Here is a 16,874-nt window from a genome sequence, read left to right as displayed (position 1 = left end):
GCAGTAAAATCCGTGGGATGGAGAAGATGCGGTAGCAGCAGCTCCTAGATGCCTGCAGGGGAGTTCCCAACTTTCCCAGCCGCTTTTCAAATTCTCACCAAAGTTATCCGGAGTTTGCCAGGTAAAAAACCCACCAGGAAACCGGACATCCGAGGCTGCGCTCACTCAGGAGCAGGGGAGGTGGAAAGAGCAGAGGGGAGGAGGAGGAGGAGGGAGGAAAAGGAGTGAAAGAGCGCTACCGAGGGGCAGCGCGGGACCGAAGAGCCAGTCGCACCCAGAGAGTTCCCCTCGCTCTGGGCCGGGCCGGGGGTCTCCTAAAGGCTCCGCTCCGCCCGCAGCGGAGGTCTGTCCGGACGGCTGTCAGCGGCAGCGCTCCCAGGGGGTGCGCGGCGCCTGGGGCTGCGCGGCGGGGGCCACGCATCGCGAAAGCGCCCTCTGCCTGCTCCTCTGCGCGGCGGGAGGGGGCCGGCGGCGGCCTTCCTCCAACTCCTCCTCCTGCTGCTGCTGCCGCCTGCCGCCGGCGCTGTGCAGGCGCCCCGGAGAGCGGATCCCCCCGCACCGCGGGCAAAAGGCGTCGTTGCCTCGGGACTGTGGCGGGAAAGGGAGGCGGGCAGGCCCTAAACCTTCCCGCACTACCCGGGCACAGGCAGCCCCGCAGAGTCGGGCTGGTCACGCCCCGAGCCTTGGCCCACCGAAGATGCATCCCGCTGTAGGTCCCAGCCCCCAGGGGAAAGCAAAGTGCCCACTTGCTTCATTTCGGCAGAGGAAGTTGGGTAAAATGCACACAGAGAAAGCATGCAAGAAAATCTCTGTTAACCCTAGTCAGGTACTTGTTGAGCAGTGTTGGCAGCTTCGCTTGAGGGAGTTTTGGCTGGAGAGAAAAAGATTTTTGCCATGCTGGAAACAGAGTAACTCAAGAGTACCATATTTGTTTATAAACTTCCTATCACTGCCATCTCAGAGCTATCTTTGAACAGAAGTTACATCCCATTCAGAGCCCTAAATAAAACAGAGAGTAGACACTGTGCTCCAGTTACACTGTGATTAAAAGGAAAAAAAAAAAAAAAAGTCAAGCAGTAAACCCAAAAGGGATTGAACATTGCTGACAAAGTATCCCACTGCAGCCTGCTCAAATCTCAGCCATGCAAAAGGAAAATGTTATATTCCCTGTACTATTACTATTGCTTGATGTGAACAGGATTATTGAATCTTGGGTAAATATTTGGAAAGCTTTTCAAATTGTTCTGCATCACTTTTATATATCTTCTGGTACTGAGATTGTGTGGGAACAAACTGTGAGGGCGGACCCCTGACTGCTTTGGCTGGATGCTGGCAGTCTGCTCATGGTACACTACTCTTATTCTTTGGGAAATCCATTATGTAACTGTTCAGAGAACAACATTCTGGGGGTTATGCATAAAGGTATCTCTAGCAGGCCTCTGGGTACCTCCTGATCTTTTTGATTTATTTCTTACCGTTTCCAAGATGGCATTTCACCTTGCTGCTATAATACATTATTTTGATGCTAGGAAGTAATCACCGCATTTGCAATCAGAATGAAATCTGAAGTTTTAGTAGAGATGCATTTTAAGGTTTTTTATAGGTACTAGAAAGTTATTAAAGCACTAACAGTTTTTTAACATCTTCACAACATAGTAAAGCCATGAAGCAAAGGCATTGGTACAAGTTAAGCAGACCAGCTATGAAGATATGATAGTGTACATAAATTAAGAAGCCTATTGTTCTTCAGTGGACCCTTACAGCACTGTGGATCAAAGCACAGGATTAAAGCCTAAAGAGAGCATAGGCCAGGATGCAAACCCCATCTAAATAGAAATAGAGCATTACTGAGTTTAAACACGTTAAAATCTCTCAGATACATCAGAGACTGGTGTAAAAAGCAAATACTTTTGCAGCAGATTAATAAAATCTGCCTGACAAACCATGCACAGATAATATTTCAATAACTGCTTGCCATGCAAAGAGTGCCCCATAACTAAATCACAAACCAGGACAGAACATACCACTCCTGCTGTGCCATCATAATCAACTGGCTTCATTATTTATTTCCCCAGTTCCACAGCACTTGCATTCTGTCCCTTTCCTCCCCCAATCCATAGAACATCCATCACAGGATCAAAAGCTTTTATACAAGAAAGCATTTCCACCAACTGCTCTGTATAGCAACTTTAAAGTGCCATAACTGAAAGCTAGTAATCACAGTCATAGCACCTCAAATCACAGTCTAATCATAAGGTTTTAAAAATAAATTGGTTAAAATCTATGATACTTTATATCTTCTGTTTACAAACAAGTATTCCAATGGCTCTGGGACACTAAGGTTTTCCTCAATTCAGGCTGTATTTCTTTCCATTCTGTAAAGATGGCTTATTTAAAGGCTTACTGATTTAAAATATTTTCTCCTTTCCTCACCTCCTAATAATTAATATTCCTCCTCTTGTTTTCAAATTAAACACAATCTGTCTACAGAATTAAAGTTCTAAGTGGCAGTCAGTATAAGCACAAAAGACACAAGAGATATCCCTTATAGTGTAGAAATACAGCTCTAGATCTTACTTTGTTTCAATGGCAGTGACAGCTACTATTGAGAAACAAAGGAAACTTTTTATAATCAGATGTAAAATTCCTTCAAATAAATTCTCTTGATGTTGTTTTAAAATGGCATTAAAAAAATCCAGAGCCCATTCTGTTGTTCAAGTTGGTGTAATGTACATCTGTCAAGCACATTCCTTTTCTAAGTTTAGACATACCAGGTATGTTCCTTTCTGATGAATTCTCTGTGTCCATTCTGAAATGTGGATGGGTTTCAATACCTGTTTCTTATCTGCATTCATCAGCAGTACAAAAAGTCAGAGAGGAATCAGTGTAAGAAATGTGAACTGAGACCGAGGAATAGAAAAGTGTCAATAGAAGCAAGAAAAGTCAGTAGGATGCTACTGTAATTTGATCTATTTGCTTATGGTATAATTAGATGATAATGTTAAATGTTTTCTGTACACAGAATGTTATTTACATTCTCCTTATATTTTTTGTGTTTGATTCAAACCAATCTCCTTTGCACTCTCCTCTTAAACAGACATACAGAGGCATATATAGGCAAGAGTTAAAATCAGTTAGCATGGTTTGCTAATTGCAAACAAGCCATGTTTGTTTCAGCACACATAGGCTTAGTGGTGAGTTTTAATGGAATTTATATTTAATGTAAATGTCAAAGGTAGAAAACATTTTTCCCTAAGTGCAGCAAATCAAAAGACTATGGAAGTGCCATTCTGTATTCATTCCAAAAGATGAAGGCACTATAGTAAGCTTCAGTCCTTCGTTCCTCTACAGATAGGACTCCCCTATATTTCCTCTCATGCTTAAAAGCATGGGAAAAAAAAATCTGGGTATTGATCGGTGTCTGAGAGATCAAAGTCTTATGTAAATAGTGTAAACGAGCCTGATATGTATAGGGAAAAGAAACTGACAAGGCATTTCAGATTCACTGCCAAACTACTAGAACAGCTGTTCAGTAAAACATTTTCTGCCAAGTCTTTCAATCCCAAGTTTTATTACACATTTCTTATCGTGCTGCTTATGTACTTGGCGTAACCAGTTCTATGGAAGAGAAGACTTAGCTACTGAGTTAAAAAAGATGGTGCAGTGGATTTCAGGCTGCAGTCCACTTCTCAAACCCCTTTCTTTATATAAAACATATATAATTTAGTGGGAACATTGAGGAGTACCGCAGGTTTACTGATTATGTGCATAATGACCTTCCTCATTCCTCACAAGCAGATTTAAAAACATACCTTTTTTCTTAATGGGCCCTCATGTAGTATTTCCTTATAAGATCCTAGAAAAAAATCAGCATTGTGGCTTGAAGATCATCAAAAGTAACTGAAATGCTTCCTTGACTTTGATCAGACATCCTCACAGTAAAACTTAACCCCTGGGAAACTGCTCTGCACCAAATCTCTAGGTAGGAATCCTGAAATTTAGCTTTATCCATTCATCTTCTCTAAAAACATTGTTAGGATGAATAACTTTAATTCAATGAGAAAGACATCACTGCTGCAAAAACATTTTCTGCAATGCTTTAGCTAGCAACCTACACTTTATTGCCTAGAAAATTATTTTCCATTTGGCGTAAAAGTTCATCCCTCTTGAAAATTAATTGACAAGAACCCTTAGTCTTCAGCCTTTAACACTGTTTGATATTTGGGGATTACACGATTATTAGGTTTTCTTTGTTCTCAGGGCTTTTCTTTCTGAACTTAAAATCAAGACTACTAGCATCTAACATTAGAATTTCTCTAGACTACAGACTGGATGACTGCAACAGTGTAAAACCTTTGCTATAATAAGGGGTTAACATGATGCAAAAATGGAAAACACAAGGTAGTATCTCAAGAAAAGTGTTTGAATTACCCAAAGCAAATTACAGATCTCTAAAGCTGGCCTAAATTTAGAATGGAGAAAGCCCTGGCACATGTTTAATTCAGCTGTCTTACATTAGACTACTATAGTTTTTCTTCCATCTTGTGATGCAAAGTCTCAAACAAGAGAATATTGATTTAACATCCTGTAAATTAATTAATCTCTTCACTTAGTGATGTTCATTGTTATAACCTCTGACTATAAACAATGACTGATTGTAAACTTATGCTGCCTCTTAACTGAAAGCTGTGCACATCTAAACTGTGTATAACTGAAGAGATGTCACCATATAAACAAATGCAGATTTAACAAAACATACAAACACAAACCGCTATCATGGTATGTACCTTAAAACTATCATTTGCAAGAACTTTGGTTGATTCAGGAGCGCTCTGAAAGGTGATGCCCAAAACTGAAAAAAAAAAAAAAAAAAAAAGTACTTCAAAACTGACCTGTGTTGTACAGAATGAAATGGAGCAGAACAAAACACCTCAACCTATTCTTCTGTATGTACCTTCCCATGCAATACTTGCCTTTTAGGCAGTCACATTCAGCTTGCAATCAGCTGTAACTCTTGGATGTTTTCTGAGGATTTTCCATCCAGCCAGCTGTTCCCTTTCCTGCAGTTGTAGATCTGACTCTTCCATCATAAGTTAAACACTCACATTTCCCAGCAGAACAGTGTCCACTATCTCCTCCTTTTTTCTAGTAATTTCTTGATTTTATGAAAATTACTTCCAATTTTAAGCCTACCTGTCTGTGCTCTCCTTGCTAGCTCTATCTCACCTGTAAACGTAACAAAGTAAAGGTGTATTCAACCTATGCTGCCCTTGATTCCTTCTCAGAATTGTTAGGGACCTGTTGCAAGGTTTGGCTGAAGGTCGACACTTTCCTCCTGAGGTGCTGGTTCAGACTGCAGGGTTTGCTGCAGCCCATCTTGCTGATTCAGAAACCAAAACTGCCAAACTGTGGGGACATTCAGATCTGAGGTTCTTGCTTAGGCCCATCTTTATTTTTCACATAGTTGAAAACAGGTGGAGATTAACCTAAAAATTATGGAAAGGAGAGGTTTGTGGCCTGGGTTGGGTTTTGGTTGTTTTTTCCTTTTCTTGATACACCAGGTAGTGAACTTCTGGAATCTGCTGTTATGAGAAGCTGGAAGCAGAAAACCATGAGGTTTAAAAATGGTTTGCTGTTATGAGAAGTTGGAAGCAGACAACTGTGAAGTTTAAAAATGGATCAGACAAATTAAAGAGGATCAGGGGGAAAAAAAAAAGGTAGGAGTAAAAGAGTACAAACTCTGCATACCTAATTCAATGAATGTAGATGCTGCAAAAAGTGTGAAGGAAATGGACTGCAGAACCAGACAGTCTTGTGTACTCTCCCCTAAATAGCATGTTCAATTGCAACTGCTGGAGACAGAAAACTAGATAGACAGTCTAGACAGATGGTTTGTTGGAGCCAATAGGACATTTCTTATATTTTAAGGGAAAGTGAATCAATTTCTCATTGATTCAGGTCCAAACCGCAAAGTAAATGTGTTCTTGTCTTTTAGTCTCATGTTCAGACCACGTATACTTAGTCATAACAACAATACTTATTTTTTTACACATGATCATTGCACCAGAAGTCAGTCCAACAGATAGGGTTGGAAGAAAGTACACAGGAAATCCAATCTGTAAAATATTCTTTATAATCTACAATGAAATGAATAAAGAGTGCTATTGCTATCACCATTCAAACTGGATTAAATCATTCCATCTTAGAAAAAAACTTCATGTATCTGCTTTTTGGATACATATGGTAAAGCATCAGCTTTTTAATTTTTTGAATTTATTTTTTTTAAACTAAATGGTAAGACAAAGCAAAACAAAAAACCTATGTACCAATTTTCAGTCAGGAAGTTATCATTGCTAATAGTTTTAATTGGCACCATGCTTAACTTGGTTACTAAAAAGATTTTTGTTTTCTACTGAACAATTGCTTAATAAAAACCATAATATGTTCCCTTCAAAATTTGCATGTTTTGTGCATAATCAAGAGTGTTATTGTTGCTGCCAGGCCTGAAGATATATCCTGGGCACAAAACTAGAAGGATGAGGACCCACCATCTGTAAGAATTGAAAATTCAATCCCCCCCCCCAAAAAAAAAAAGGGGGTGGGGGGCAATGACCAATGACACAATGACAAAGAATTGAAGAGCAAAAAGGTGCATTCATATGCAGATCGCCCCAGAGCCCACAAGCAATTCCTTCCCTCAGTGTCTAGCCAGGAAATTTCATTTTCCTAAGCACTCAACACTGGGTGACACAGATGTTCCCTGTGGTACAGTGAAAGCCGTGCTAATTTCCCCCTTTATCATTAATGAATTTATGTAATAAGAGACATTCTTAGACCAGCTCTTGACTGTTTCTTCCTTTCAGCACAGCCTATCTTCCTCCTTTAGCCAGCCTCTTGAATTTCAACACTCCAGGCTAGACTAGGCAGCTGATACATGCAACATGGAACCAGATCATCACTCAGCAAAGCAGCCTTCAGTACAGCACAGCCCATCCGTCGTCTTCCTGCTTGCTTATCTCTTTGTAACCTGAATGTAAGCAGCTACTACTGATCTAAAAAGCGGGTAGCATGCTGGGACTAAGCTATTTTAAAAATTCCTATCCCATCACAAACCTACAGCTATACTCCACAGGGACACTTCAACTAATCTGTCCCAGCAAAAAACTCTTAAGTGCAAAGAGTAGAGCAACAGACCATTTTCAGTAGCAGGTTCCAACTGCGGAACTCAACCTAATCTTCTCTATTGATAATGAATATAAGCCTGAGTGTATTCAAAACTAAAAACAACCCCAGCTTCTTAGTAAGACTCCCTGTAGTGATGGCATCTTCCCAGGGTAGCCAGCTGATCCAGACGGACAAGGGAGAGGTAGAGAAACAAGCATTTAAAATAAAAAAGCTAAAATTTGCAGACATTTTATGTATTGAAAAAAAAAGAAGACGTAGCTTCAAAATGTGGATTATTACACTAAAATTCTTTTCAGAGATGCACAGAAGTCACCTTTCCTTATCTTTTCTGCTTTATAATTATGAGTGGTCAAAAAAACCAGCTTTGTCATTAACATTTGTTGGAGCCAGATTTTCTTTTTCCTCACTAGTAACCCTAGCAGTTTAGTCCCCATATGACCACTCACAGCTCTTTCACCTGAAAAGGACAGAGAAAGACCTGGTCATACTTCCATCTTATGTTTCTGGTCTTTTAAGATAAGACCGCTTACGAGCAGCTCCTGTACTGCAAAAGGACTCATGATGAGGGAACACACTGGTGCTGGATTCTGAGCTGCCCCAGCTGCAGAGGTACAGAGGAGGTCATACTGTTGGGAAATCTGGTGAAGCTCACTGTTCTCAAACTACATGATGATGATGCTGCATGTTACAAAGATAGCTGATGTTTTAAAAGAGAGATGATGTTTTAAAAACATGATGATGTTTTATGCTTACGATGGATTGCAGATAGACAGCTGCACATCACACGTTTTGCTCGAGTTACTCTTAGTAAGTCTCTAATCTCTTGTAATGAAAATAGATGTTTATTGCAGGATCTCTGGAGTTCTAGTATTCTAGCTGGTAAAATTAAAATAGTCCAAATGAATGTGTTTCCACATAGTTGTGATGTGAGCATTACATTCACCTGATAGGACAATGTTTCTAGCCCACAGTTTTGCACTGAAATCTTCAAAGCATCCAGAGGGAATTAGGAACAATTATTAATTGTAGTAATATCCTTTTAAATTTTAATAGGCTTCTGAAATCACTTATAAAATCTGATTTTTTAAGTGACTTTTCATTTTCTTGCTCTTCTCCAACTGTGTCAATGATCTATCAAAAAAAGATAAGACTATTTCACTGAGATGGGCGATATATTTATGTAGTGATATTAATAGCAAAGCTGTTAATATTCATCGGAGGTCTTGAAAAATCATTTGAGTTTTAAAACTACAGAGGGAAACTCTATTCCCTTTTTTCCAAACAGAACTTCAAAGTCTAGATGTTTCAGTACAGTAGCTTCAAAGTTTTTTCTGCTTATTTATTGTGTGACCTATTGTTTAGCTAAATAGTGTAACAGATGCCTTGTTAAATAATAATGCTGACTGCCAGTAGGAATATACTAACTTTTTGAGTTCAGTCTACTCTCAGTCTAGGTCAAAAAGAGCTGGGTCTAAACTCAGTGAGTTTTCAAACGCTTACTGTAAATATACAATATCGAAGTTCATAATTAAGAAAGCTCATTTCATCAGTCAGCTTCATGTTTGCACAGCAGTGGGAGTAATTATAACACTACTCATTCTTTCTGGTTGGCTTGAACACTTGACCTTATAAGTAAACTCTTTTTTTTCCCCCCTCCTAAGATGCAAAGCCAAACCATTTGATTTTAACAAAACAGAGCTGTCCGTTTGACATTTCAAAGCACATTTAACTACTTCCTTTCTTTAAGAGAGATGGTTTCTTAAAAATAGAAATTTGTAGGCTACTTCTACTGATTTTTACCATGCAAGGAATAAAAAATTTTCTGCTTGACATTCTCTTCACTTCATCAGTTGAGCTGTATTTTTTCCAGCCGTCACAATACACTGAAATTCCAAATTTCATGCAAATGCCAGAGTGCCTCAAGCTCACTGTTGGCTTGATATTGTTCTTACATCATGCCAGCATTCACCAATTCACATGGGACCAAAGAATGTGAAATCCAAAAGGAGAATTACAATTGTTTTCAACAGCAGTCATGTGGGCAGACATTCAGTAGAACTAACTGCACCCAAAAAGAATAAAACAAACAGAAGATGATCTTGTCTCCCTTTTGTCATCCCAAAATTACAGTTCTGTTCTAAAGCAAAGTGTCTGGTTGTCCATTACAGTCAATTAATAGACCCCTTCTGAAGGGCAACTTATTCTCCATTTCTTTGGTACTTACTTTAGGATATCCACTCAAATATGTTTCTGCTCTGTTAGTAATAGTGAGAGACTACATGGTAACTTTCAGATCCCTAAAATTACAGAAGTCTCATGCTGAGAATCCACATTGGAAAATCTGTCCCTGGGGAACCGCAGTGCCATAACGGGCTGTCCAAGAAATACAGGAGGAAAGGGGCCCAGGAATTAAAGTGAGGTAAGTAATTAAATCCATTAAATTAGCCTCCAACTTGGCAATTGGACTGTCAAAACAGAGCAAAGGTAATAGTGGCATACTTGGTAAAATAAAAGGAGTGTTTGACTGCTGATTTTGTGCTTTTATTTTAGATTTATGTCTTACTCATTCTTTTCTGCTCTTTATTGAACAAAAAATGAAAGGTACAATAGATCTCAATGTCAGGAAGATAAACTTGTATTTGCAAATCAAAGTTTTGCATTTTTTAAAACATTTGTAATACTTACAAACTGTACTTGTAACAGCTATTTTTACTAAGTCTAAGAAGCTTAGAAACAAGTTCTGAGTACTGTACTTTTCATAATCAGTCACTATAGAGACTGAGAATAAAGTATTATTTACAGCAGTAGAAGAAAAATTTGTTTTTTAAAAGAATATTCAGGAAACAGTTTAAAACAAATTTACCTGAACAAAAATTACATCAGGAAAGCAAAATTTCACTAAATGGCAAATATACTATATAGTCTTAGTGCATAGTCTTTTTCCATCACCATCCTCTGTAATATACTGTGATGCCTTGAGTTGGTATAAAGAATTATAGAGCCAGTCTAACTGTACAATTTCTTTTCTAGCCATACAATATTCACGCTCTACTAGCAACCAGAATATGCTCAATAATAAGACATTAAAATTATTACTGCTCTTTTTCTGAATTTTGCGTAGTTAGATCTCTTATAGTCAGGGACAGTATCCACAGAGGGATCCAAGTCCTGCATAGAAAGGGAACAAATAGACTTTTGAGTATCTGCAGTAACCTTTTTCTCAAAATTCCCCATTTTCTGATGTTACCTTACTTTAGTCTTTTTTACAGACTAGTATGCAGTCAAAGGCAACCTCTCAAAGAACAGAAGGAACAGAACAGAGATTGGATCTGGCCATTGGGCAAGTGCAGTTCATCCTTTGGTTCACAGCTGGAGGAGTTCTGTACAAGTGTCCATGAAGGAGAAGGCAGCATCAAGTCCTATAGCTATTGAGTTTAGAGCCAGCCAGATTGGTTTCGGTGGTGGTGGTTGGGTTATTTTTCCCCTCCAAAGACTACACATCAAAAGGTTCTAATTTTACACCCTTACTCCCCCAAAACCCAGATGCTACCGCCAATCCTTCCCCCCCCCCGGCTCTTCTGTAGCCATTCCTGTAAACTCTGAAAATTGAAAAAACAATTTGTCTGTTTCTAGTTAAAGAACCTCTCTTATAAAAGACTACTTTGTGAGAGGAAATTGCTAACAATATTAGTGATGTGATTAATGCATTATATGTAGGTCCAGCTGACTGTCTCATGGCTCCTTTAGTATTCCAGGAATAACACAGTCAAAATATTCTGGTTAGCAAAATGAATAGATACTGCTCAAAAAATAAAGGTTACTGTTTTATCAAGGAAGAAGAAACCATGCTTATGGGTTCTTTTTTCTTTTGTCCCAAGAGAATGTCATTTTTCTTTCCTTTTTCTTGCACCACAACTACAAACCTTTACATGTGTTACTGATAGTCATAACTTCATTAGGATTTTCATCTAATGTCGTAAACTGCCTTGCTGTATGATAATAAATACCTAAATAAGGTATTTATTTATTATTTTGTGATTTGAGAGAAATTTCTATAGACCTACTGTTTTATAGAGGACATTAATTCTTGGAATTGATTAAGACATAACATACACAAAACATATCCTAAGCCTGCCTAGGTAACAAAGTGGGCAGAAGTGTTTTACAACTCTGATTTTACTGTAGATAAAAATACATTTAAAAAACCTTACAGAAAACCTCTTAGATAATAGCATGGATGAACAACACAGATAATATTGTGTTAAAAATCTAACAAAATTTTATTTTTTCCTATTTCAGACAAGATTGAGAATACTGTTCTGCCCCAACAAACAGGAGAAAAGGGAAAAAAAGCATCTCAGAAAAAACAAACAAACCAAACCCAACCAACCAGCCAACCTGGCTTGGTTGTGAAGCCATAGTTTGCTCCCTGAAACCACCACAGGACTGCCTGAGGAGATGAGAAACAGGAAGCATTCTACACACAATTATAAAGTCTTCTAAGTTGGAAATATAGATATTTGACACAAAGTGCATTCCCATATGTCTGTCTCATAGCAAAGGAACTCCTTTTTTTCAAAAACATAGCTCTGATCATCACTGATTCTGGTCCAGTTGTACATGACTGAGATAAGCTTTTGGAAGACTACTGTGGAATGGTGTTTTCAATAAGAGTCTCAGAATTTCACAGACTAGTGGAGAAGCACACAGAATTTTGTTTCTCACATAGAGCTATGGTAGTTTCTTACACTCTGCATGTATTATGGGATGTTTTTTTCAGCAATCCAGATATGAAAAACTCCCTACAAGTTGACCCCTGCCTTCTGTTGGAACCAAATTTATGGTTATGATTTAAACAGCGCTGTTTTTCCTTTGTATATCTCACAAGCATGAAATAAATGGAAAGAAGACATCTGTGTTCCAGGTATTCTTTCATGTATAACTAAATTTCAATTATTTTATATAAGTAGTCTGATTTTCAGAAGTATCAGATTGTACAAGAGCTACTAAGTTTAGTTTCTTTGAATGCAACACTTGTTTTCTCCAACATTTGAGACTCAGCTTAGAAAATTCTGGCCAATACCGCTATACGCATTCTCACTGCAAACAGTAAATGTCTACCTGCGGATGAGGAGATTTTACACTTGAACAATCTCACTTTCTTGTGCAATAAATGCAAACTAGTCAACTGAATTAATGGCAGAGTAGAAAGACAGCACCAACTGAGATACAGCGTCCACGTGAGAGATCTATTCTTTGGAGGCCCTGTATTTTTAATCTCTGTTTAGAGCGTTGATGGCGTCTTACAACATAATGAACAGGTAAGACATTACAGTGGAATTATTTCTCCCGAATTTAGCTGGTCTGCCACAATAAATTTCACAGCTGTGATGGTAGTATTTTTTTTTTTTTAATGATACCATATATGTAGCCTTCATCTTTACATAATTAATTAAAAAGTAGCACATAAGCTTCTTTTTGCATTAACTACAGAGGCTTATGCTTGAGTTTTATTAAAACAAGAAAGGGAGAGTTGTTACTTACCTTTTTTGTCATCTGAGGTAGTAACCCTAGGAAGTTGCAGACTATACATTATGACATTCATTATGTATTCTTACTTCAAAGAAGAAAAAAATTGCATGAAGTAACATATCCTATTAATCACAGAGATTTGAATCCATCTAATCTTTCTCTATAATTTTGACTGGAAATCTATTATAATGTCAAATCCTGTTAGTGAAGCCTTAACTACTCAATATACGCAACACAAATTCTTGCATGAGAATTGATTTAACAGAGCTATAAGACAATAAAAGGGCAGCAGAACGTGTGACCTCTGCTCTCCAATTCAGTAACATGAACAAAAAGCGAATTCACTGGGAGCTGTCAATTCTGAAACATCTCAGTTCAACATGATTTCACCAAAAATCAAATGGAAAAGGCTAATCTTGTTTTCTAGACACTTAATTTTCCCAGGCAGATTTACCCCCTGGTTTGTCCAAATGTGTCTTAAACAGAATGTCTTATTCTGAAGTGTCCTTTTTTTTTTTTAATTCTAGTACAACAGGCACAATAGCTCTGAATACATCAGTGTCACAGTTATTGTTTCCGAAGATTAGGCAGAAGGCCACAAGACATTCTGTGAAAAGTAGAAAGCATGCCGATAATACTCTTACAGCACACTTATACTTTGTGAAAATATTTACTTATACTTGTATATAGGAAATTTTCAGCTTGTTATCTTCCCGTGCTTGTAATCGTCCTGTACTGGTAGAAAGAAACAAACCTTTATTAGATCTGCTGGGGTCTATAAGATCTTTTTCCTTTTGCTTAAATAAAAGATTGACAAGAGTGTAGCTTAACTAATATCTGGTGCTTTGTACATTAAAGACATCCTGCTGTTCAGTCATATGCATGTTACCAGAATAGTCAAAATAAAATTAACAAAACATGTAGCCAGATGTTACTTAAGATGGGCTACCTACAGGAAAAATGTAGCTTTAAAGATTCTACAAATATGGGATTAATAAGTATTTTCCCCTTTTGGCATCTGATATTTAGCTCTGAAAGCACTGTTTTGTTCTACTCTAAAGATCTGTTTTATCCATTCCCATGATTTTTCGCATTTCCCTTCTGCAACATTTTATTTTCAATTCAAAGACCAAAGTGTTAAAGTAAGAATCTATGTTGTACTTAATTAGCAGAAAAGTTTACCAAGTTTTTAATCTATGAATTTGACTCAAGTCACAGTGTTATAAGAAGTTCCACTTCGGACACAGTTTAGAACCTTGTGTTCATTATTTGCTGAGAGAAAACAAACAAAAAAACAAATGAAAAAAACAAACACCAAACTTGGTATTCCAGTGCTAGTGAAATCCACAGTTTACTAAAAATCAATAACAAAATTTTTCACTATCTGTAGTGAGAAAGTTTCAGCCCTAGTGTTTTGCATTTTAGACAGAACAGCGCATGATCAAGAAATCTATAGATTGTTTTTCAAATGCCTTGATCTTCGCAAAATTGACAGCAACATAGCTCCATCATTTTGTGTTGCATAATTCTCCATTAACTTCAGTTGTGTATTGAAAGCAAGGGGAAGTGGTCCTTTTCAACTTGGCATACTCAGTAACATGTCTTTCTATATCTTCATTCCATAGGAATGAGAATGTAATTTAAGGACAAGATGAGGCTTACAGTGAGTTGATTCTGTCATTACAAAAATACTTACCTTTCCATTTAAAAAATAGTCCTTATTTTGAATAGAAGAAAGCCCAGAATCTAAGTAGGTAATACTGTTTTAACAAACAGAAATACTTCTTTTTCAACTGTGGTAACTTAGAGGTGTGCACATTCAGAAAGAGAGGACAAGGCTTAACTGGGGTTTTAGGTTTTATCTTGCAACACTGAAGATGAATACTAATAACAAATACTATATAATAGGGAAAATTGGCTATAAACCCAGACTTTTTCTCTCCAGATACCCAACATTTAATAGGCTAAGATTTTCTTTTTTTCCTCCCCTGTTAAAATAAATGTAATAATTCCTTTTTGAGCCCAATACAATTACAAATTTGTAAAGTTGATTTAGCAGGGGTTTTAAAGCCATAAAAGTTCATCTGAAGCAGGGAATTCATACCAGTCTCTGTAAAAGCTCAAACAATACAGCTAAAGATTACTACCAGGAAACCTACATCAAGCCACTACAGAGCATGAACCAAAAACCAAACCCACAGATCATCAAGTTTCTTTTCTGTGGTATCACATAAAATGTCATCTTTATCTGAAATGTCAGCTCTTATATAATTGAGTTTAATCTTTCAGGCTCATGCAAAAACACAACGCATTTCTATCAGTTGGTAAGTTCTGTTACACGACAAAGCACATAGTATGTACAAACTGGGAAAGAGGAGAGACTATTATTTTCAGGGGTAACGGACAGCATATCACCTTAGCCTGCAAACTTAAGGTCCAAGAGTTTGTAAGATTGTGCATTTAGTTATAAGACTGCATATTAAGTCATTTTAGTGCTTCAACTGGAGAAAAACTGTGAAGTGTGTAATTTAGCATTGCCAAGAAAACGTAATTTTATCTGAGAATTATTTTGTGTTCATTCTGAAACGGAATTCTCCAGAATTAATTTGGATTTGGGACAAAACCGTTCTGCCCGTGAAAACAGGGAAAATACAAGGAAGAAACGAACAAACAAAAGTATTAGGCAGAATAAAGTAAAAGAACTAGTAAACTAGTAAAAAATAAATGTTATATAATCAACTATTTTATCTTGCTCTTTGCCACAGTGTTTTAATGTAACTTACTAAGGAATGAGAACTAAGCACGCAAGAGAGGAGAGAAGAACAGTAATTAACTCAGACAACATGTATCAAATTAGATGAGATATAACAGACACTACTGGAATTCTCTTTTTATTTTCTTTTTTCTTTAAAAAAGTGAATATGAAATACATTGCTGTGCAAACTGGGTGACTATGAAAACTGCCTAAAATGTCAATGCAGGAAAACATTAAGGACATCAAAGAACTCAAGCACATATTTTTAAAAGATGCAAAAACATGTTTGATGCACTATATTAGTAATTTAAAAAGTTGCTGATCAAATCGCTATATAATTGCCTTCATAGATAATATAGCCTGAATAGGTTAGGTAACAAATGCTTAAGAATTCTTGTTTCATCCATATCACTAAACAGTCACTGCTTACCAACCCAATCTCACATCCAGAGTACACAACAGCCTGCATCACTCACAAAGAGAGACTTTCTTTTGCAATAATAACCTGTTTGAACCTGAAGTGATTGAGAAGTAACGAACACCAACCCCATAAAACCTTTTCTCAGACAGCTTTATCCTCAAAGTACTGTTTCTTTTTCAGAGGTAAGACATTTATTTCCAGAGGTAAATTCTGACATGATGTACAAAATTATTTCCTACTTTCTGTTTTCCTATTAGGTTCCCTCAAAGTATTTCAGAAATAGATGCATCTTGCATGTTGAGTGAAAATACTGGGGAGAATGTGTCTAACCTGCTATCTTGACTCTGACAGTGACCAACAGCAGGTGCCTGAGGAAGATGAAGACAAGCCCATAGATGTATTTCCCCATAATATTTTCTAGACCTCAGCAAGATGCAGCTCAAAAACTTCTTGAGCAGAAGCGTTATCTTTTTTGATATAACAGGTTTTTAAATTGTTTTTCTTTCCAGGAATCTGAACTGTCACCCTCTGAGATCATGTAAATGCTCACTATCCATAACAGTATGTGGCAGCTTAATAATGTTGTGTGAAGAGCCATGTTCCTTGGTTTGCTCTGAATATCACTGGTTTTATTTTATACCTCTCATTTTTATGGTGGAACTGAAATAAATCCCTATCCACATTCTCCTCTACACTTCATTTTGTAAACCTTTTGTACACCCTTTAGTTTTCTTTATTTCCACCACACAAACCCCCAAAGGTTCCTAGCTAGTATACTTCTTTTTATGCAGAAGACAGTCATACATTTGGTTATCTTTGCCACCCTCCCCTAACCCAGTTTTTATCTGCAACTGAAATGAAGAAAAAAGGATTACATCCAGTTCTTGTGTGTTTGTTGTGGGTTTAAATAATCTTAGTGGGTTTTTCTATTCAATTCCTAATAATTCATGACAGTGATTTCTTTCTTTATTACTAATCATT

The sequence above is a fragment of the Psittacula echo genome (genome assembly GCF_963264785.1).
Source record: "Psittacula echo genome assembly, chromosome: 1".
Taxonomy (NCBI): Eukaryota; Metazoa; Chordata; class Aves; order Psittaciformes; family Psittacidae; genus Psittacula; species Psittacula echo.
This window is presented reverse-complemented; position numbering follows the sequence as displayed.